Source organism: Salvia splendens, chromosome 8 (genome assembly GCF_004379255.2).
Source record: "Salvia splendens isolate huo1 chromosome 8, SspV2, whole genome shotgun sequence".
Classification (NCBI taxonomy): Eukaryota; Viridiplantae; Streptophyta; class Magnoliopsida; order Lamiales; family Lamiaceae; genus Salvia; species Salvia splendens.
In genome coordinates, this window is record NC_056039.1 from 19,218,703 (window position 1) to 19,226,277 (window position 7,575).

Consider the following 7,575-nt stretch of genomic DNA (forward strand, 5'->3'; position numbering starts at 1 on the left):
AGCTATGGAATGAAAGAGTGTAGTAATAGTAATGATCAAGAACGATCAATGAAGCATGAACTATATGAAACAAGATTTGAAACCGAGAAGAAGAAGATTTTTGAGTGTGAAACTTTCTGGAATCTTATATTGGAATCAAATTAATGATTCACATAAATCACACATGTCGAATACGATTGATAAACATAAAGCGGAAGCGTACATGGATTTGGATTCATGATGTTGTTGATGATTTTGAAGTATGGAAATTAGTCTTCCAAGTGACAACGCTCTCTCACAGATTCTCTGTAATCTGTGAAGTCTTGAAATTATACGTCTGATCAATAGGAATGAGAATCTATTGACCTATTTATAGGTTGCACTTGGGGACCATAACCATGTATTTAGAGAAAAAGTCTCTAACTTTATTATAACTTTAATTTCACTCATAACAAAATTAAAGTTATCCAAAGTAGTATCTGCACAATAGTCCTCATACTTTTATAGATAATCGTTTGACCCTATAAATTATATAACCTTAGTAGATCACGTAATCAAGTCAATCAATAAATAGCCATAAATATTATACAATCTTTAGACTATTATGTTGGACCATAATAAAATGTTCCAACAATCTCTCACTTGGACCAATATAAAAGTCACCAAATGATTGTTCATTACTAAAGTTGCGCGCTTACTATTTATATTAATCATCTTTACTGATCCGGTCTACTAAACATGTTAATATAGAACCAAAGAAGTTTAAGTCACAACACGTATACGTGACTAAACTCATCAGTGATCACAAATATCAACACATCCAACAACACAAATCAAAATATGAGTGTGCAGTATGAAAATTACATGCCATGTGATCTTTTGCATGTCTATTTTCAACTGGTCCTCTAAACTATAGTGAGATCAGAAAATACCAAAGTATAATTCAAAGTAACTAAAACCAAAGTAACTACAGTGTGCACCTAATATAATTGAAATTCAATATTATTACATAGATGAACATAAACTCCCACTAAACCAAAGTATCACAAGGTCGAACACCCAAGTGAAATACATCCTCATGAAAAATCGAAGGCGGTAAACCTTTAGTAAAAGGATCCGCAAGCATGGATGTCGGACCTAAGTGTTCAATTTGCAATTGTCTACTCTGAATTCTATCCTTAACAGCAAGGAACTTGATGTCAATGTGTTTAGACTTCGACGAACTCCTGTTGTTGTTGGAGTACATGACTGCGGACTTATTGTCACAATATAACTTGAGTGGTCTTTCAATACTATCCACAATTTGCAGTCCTTGAATAAAGTTTTGCAACCATACTCCATGTTGTGATGCCTCAAAACAAACTATGAATTCTGCTTCCATTGTAGAGATTGCTATCAATGTTTGTTTAACACTTTTCTAGAATATAGCCCCTCCGGCTAGCATGAAAACATAACCTGACGTGGATCTACGACTGTCTTGGCATCCCGCGAAATCCGAATCAGAATACCCAATGATCTCAAGCTGATCCGATTTCCTATAAGTGAGCATATAATCCTTTGTTCTTTGCAGATACCGCAAAACATGTTTGACTGCTTTCCAATGATCCAAACCGGGATTACTCAAATATCTGCCTAGCATGCCTACTATAAACGCAATATCCGAACGCGTACATACTTGTGCATACATACGACTTCCCACAGCCGATGCATAGGGATGTAATTCCATTTCCTTTCTTGCAAGATCATTTTCAGGGCATTGATTTAAACTGAATTTGTCACCTTTAGCCACAGGGGTATCTCCTGGTCTACAATCCTTCGTACGAAATCTTGCCAATACTTTATCGATGTAGCTCTTTTGTGATAATCCAAGTACACCTAAGGAACGATCTCGATGTATTTGGATTCCAAATACAAAAGACGCATCACCAAGGTCTTTCATTTCGAATTTTCTTGAAAGAAATTTCTTGATGTCACGTAATAAATCTACATCATTGCAAGCAAGTAGAATATTGTCGACATATAGAACCAGGAAAATGAATTTGCTCCCACTGAACTTATAGTATATGCATTCATCAACTGGATTTGTCTCAAAACAAAATGAGACGACAATTTGATGAAATTTAACATACCACCGACGAGACGCTTGTTTAAGACCATAGATGGATTTCTTAAGTTTGCATACCATCTTCTTTGGGTCACCAGACACAAAGTTTTCAGGTTGCACCATATAAATCGTTTCTGTAATGTCGCCATTAAGAAACGCTATCTTTACATCCATCTGATGTAGCTCCAAATTAAAATGAGCCACTAGTGCCATGATTGTTCTGAATGAGTCTTTCGTTGAAACTGGAGAGAAAGTCTCGGTAAAATCGATGCCTTCTTTTTGAGTAAAGCTTTTTGCTACAAGACGAGCCTTGTATTTTTCCACATTGCCTTGCGAATCCCGTTTGGTCTTAAAAATCCACTTGCAACCAATGGGTTTTGCACCTTTAGGCAATGGGACAAGATCCCAAACATCATTGCTTTGCATAGACTTAATCTCTTCAATCATAGCATCGATCCACTTTTGAGCATTAGAGCTTTCAATGGCTTAACGGAAAATGACTGGGTCATCTTCCATCACTCCAATGTCTACCTCATGCTCTTGGAGATATGCAGTATATTCATCTGTAGATATTGTTGGTCTCCTTACACTAGTAGATCTTCTTAGTGTCACTACTTCGTCATGTTCTTGAGGAGGTTGAGGTTGTTCTTCATGTTGTTGTTCGGGAGGCGGAACAGGAATTACAAGAGTGTCGTCTTGTTCTGGAATGAAGGGAAGTGAAAATACTTCCTCTTCAAAGACAACATTCTTCATATTATCTCCCCCCCCAAACTCAACTTTCTCAAAGAACCTTGCATTATTCATCTCGAAAAATGATCTAGTTGTGCGATCATAGAACTTGAAACCCCTTGACCGCTCAGGATAACCTACAAAGTAACAACTTACCGTTTTAGAGTCCAATTTATGCTCGTGTGGCCTATAAGGCCGAGCTTTTGCTGGACAACCCCAAACATGTAAATGACCTAAGCTGGGCTTTTTGCCCGTCCATAATTCATAAGGGGTTACGACAGTTGCTTTAGTAGGTACACGATTTAGGATGCATGTTGCGGTCTTAAGTGCCTCTCCCCAAAGGGATTCTGGCAAAGTATAATGACTAATCATGCTTCTAACCATATCCTTGAGGGTTCTATTTCGTCTTTCAGCAACACCATTAATGGTAGGACTACCGGGCATTGTGTACTTGGGAACGATTCCATAATCCTCAAGAAATCTGGCAAAGGGTCCTGGACGTTGTTCACCTGAGCCATCATATCTACCATAGTATTCTCCACCACGGTCAGCTCTGACATTCTTAATTCTTTTGCCAAGTTGATTTTCAACCCCGGCCTTATAACTCTTGAACGTATCCAGTGCTTGAGATTTTTCACTTATTAGATATAAATAACCATATCTGGAATAATCGTCTATGAACGTAATAAAATATCGTTGACCATTCCAAGATGCAGTAGGGAACGGTCCAAAGATATTTGTATGGATAAGTTCTAAGACGTCTGTAATCCGATTGGCTTCAAATCTCCTAATGTTTGTTTGTTTCCCCTTAATGCACTCAACACAGACTTGAAAGTCTGCCATATTGGGAATGGTAAGAATTCCATCTGATACAAGTATTTCTATTCTCCGTTTGGAGATATGACCCAAACGTTTGTGCCAAATTGTAGCAGAATTCTCACTCATTAATTTACGCTTTGTACCTTGTGAGTTCACATGCAGGGCTTCATTAAATGAAGTAATAGTATTAAGCAAATAAAGATTATCACCATAAGAAAGAGAACCGGTGCCAACCAAAGTTGAATTTAGATAAAGACTAAATTTACTATTTCTAAATGAACAAGTATAACCGAATTTGTCCAATACAAAAATAGAAATTAAATTCTGTCTAAATGACGGTACAACAAATGTCTGTTCTAAATCCAAATAACAACCAGTTTTTAGTAATAATCTAAATGTGCCTATTGCCTCCACTTCAACTTGTTTGCCATTGCCCACATAGATGAATCTTTCATCATCAATTGACTTTCGGCACTGAAGGCAACCCTGCATGGACACACTTATGTGAGTAGTAGCACCAGAATCTAACCACCAAGTATGTCCAGGTACAGAAGCTAAATTAACTTCTGAACAAACATAAGTGAAAAATGTACCATTCTTCACGGGCCAAGCGTGATATTCTTCACAATCATTTCTTGTGTCCATCTTTCTTGCAAAAGAAGTAAATTGAACCCGATCTTTCCTTCTTAAACTGTTTTGTAGATGGACCCGCAACATTTTTGGAGGAATCGGGAAGAATCCTCTTCCCCTTAGCAAACTCAGAAAGAATCATCTTTCCCTTGTCCCTTCCTCGTTTACCCCTATAGCTTGTTGCTAAGTGAGAACTTTTCATCTTACTTTTTTTTATTATCAATGAAGCATCAATTGATTAAATAGTAGATCCAAAATCATGTAGTTCATAACCAACTAGTATGATATAACAAAATTCAAGAAACAAAATACGAAAACAAAAACGTTGGGAATTGGGGAGACTACTTGGATCTCTGCCTCATCTTTCGGCGATTCCTCTTCAATCTCCTCATACGCTTCTTCTTCCACTTAGCTCTCATGGTTGAAGGAGGAAGTCTACTCTAGTGATAGAATCGTCTCTTTGAAGAAATCGGGATATGGCAATTCCACTTTCCGTCTTACTTTGCTTCAACCTCTCTTCCTCTTGAACACAACGAGAAATCAACTCATTCAATGACCATTTATCCTTCACAGTATTGTAACTAACTTTGAAGTGATCAAATTGACGAGGAAGAGATATCATAACCAAATGCACTAGTTGATCATCATTGATCGTCAAATTAAGTGTCGTAAGCTTTGAAGCAGTGTTTGACATTTCCATAATGTGCTCCCGAATTTTCCCTCAGCCATTATACCTCATAGTCACAAGTTTATGAATCAATGAAGTCGGTTCGGCCTTTTCATTGCTTGCGAAATTCATATCAATGGCCTCGAGGAATTCCTTAGCAGTTGCTTCTTTCAGGACAGTACCGCGAAAGTTTTCAGGGATGGCATGTTGCATAATCATAAGACTCATGCGATTGGAGTGTTCCCACCTCTCAAAATTCCGTTTATCCTCATCGGAACTTTCATCAGTAAGAGGGGCGGGTTGCTCCGTCCGAAGTGTATAGTCTAAATTTGCAATCCTCAAACCAATCAATACCTTGCTTCTCCATGATGCATAAGTATTGCCTTTTAGCACAGGAATGGAATTTAGAAAACCAATAGGAAATTTTTGAGCTAGCAAAGAACAAATATAACAAATAGGACAATAATTAGCTCACATAAATAATAAGTAAATAAATTAAATAATGACAATTCCCATTTCAAGATGTCAGCACAACATTAAAATTTCATCTTTGGACAAAATAATAACTCGCAAGTGACATCTTAATATGTAGTAATCAAATATAGATAATCATTTCCTGTCAAACAATAAGTCTTCCTTTGGGCCGACTTAGTGTCCACAATGACTTAAGGATAATCTCATATTATTACCACAAAGTATACACGAAACACGGCTAACTAACAATCTTCCTTTGGGTCGATTAACTATTCGCATGTATTTCAAGTATACAGATAACCTCTACACTCCAAATAAAATTAATCTACACATCAGAGCCTACTTTGCGAGTTAATGCTTTAATTAATTCATTTAGAATAATAGACAACAAAATAAGTCATTATTTAATTAAGTACTTAATAACCAAAACAATTAAAAAACATTAATTGTTTTATACTTTCAATTTTGGGCTATTCTGCAAATGTAATTAATAATTTAAACAAAACAAAGATGCAAATAAACTAGCCCACGAGAAATCATAAGTTGTGGCTCATGGAAGGTGACCAACAATTTAAATCAATTAATTAAATAGTTGAGTCATAACAGTTTATCGACAAAAAATTTATTTTGTGACTTCAACAATTTTATTTTATTTTATTTTGGAAAGCCTTTTGAAAAACTGAATCACAAAACAAACAGACGCACCGTTTTATGAAAAGAGGCGTCGTTTTGGCGCCGCAACTGATGCCATGAATATCGGTGACTCAGCGCCTACACCGTTTGCCGGAATTTGGCCAAAACCACGAAAAGAAAAAAGCGAATAGAAATACATGGTGCTTAAGAACAACAAAATTTTGCCAAAAATTCTGACACGTGATTTCAAAATTGATGGCTCAACAGCATCAAATCATATTATAAAGATTGATGAAAGCCTTTTTGAAAAGAATCCAATTATAAAAATTACAAACCCAATTGAAAGAATTTTTGGCAAAAATTAACGTATTTCACTAAAGCTTTTCTTCAAACAAAATTGTGGAACCAGTCCTAAATTAATCCAAAGAGAAGAATTCCACCGACTAAAGATTGAATTCAATGAAAAGTACTCTGTATAGTTAATCACACACAAGTAACCAAGCCATATAAAATAGAATTCTCAATTCCATAGAACAAACACATATAATCATGCGTGCATTAACAATTACCATAACTGAATACTTTAAGCAGAATATGAATTCAAAACCGGAAATACCAACAGAAATCAAATTATCAATTCGATCCAACATGGATTGGCTCTGATACCAATTGTTGGAACCAAATTAATGATTCACATAAATCACACATGTCGAATACGATTGATAAACATAAAGCGGAAGCGTACATAGATTTGGATTCATGATGTTGTTGATGATTCTGAAGTATGAAACTTAGTCTTCCAAGTGACAACGCTCTCTCACAGATTCTCTGTAATCTGTGAAGTCTTGAAATTATACGTCTGATCAATAGGAATGAGAATCTATTGACCTATTTATAGGTTGCACTTGGGGACCATAACCATGTATTTAGAGAATAAGTCCCTAACTTTATTATAACTTTAATTTCACCCATAACAAAATTAAAGTTATCCAAAGTAGTATCTGCACAATAGTCCTCATACTTTTATAGATAATCGTTTGACCCTATAAATTATATAACCTTAGTAGATCACGTAATCGAGTCAATCAATAAATAGCCATAAATATTATACAATCTTTAGACTATTATGTTTGACCATAATAAAATGTTCCAACATCTTATTCAATGGAGGAAATCAATTGTTTACACTCTATGAAACTGAAGCTCAACTTGCTTCAACAAACTAACCAACCTCTCTACTTATACACAAACAAGAAACAAGTAAAGAAGCAAGTGAACTAGACTTCACTTCCAAAAAACGGTTATAACTACCTACTCTAACGGCTAGTGTTCAATCACTTCTTGAACTCTTGCTCTGATGTTGTGTTCCACACCTTAAGCTCCATGCACTCTCTCATGCACTTGCATTGATCATGCTCAGCCACATCTTCAACAATCTCCACCTTGGTTAGCACATCAATGCTCAAGACTCCACTGCACACAAGTTCACCAATCTGCAACAGTAATCGTACTTGTCCTTACTCAGAGCTTTTGTTAGCTT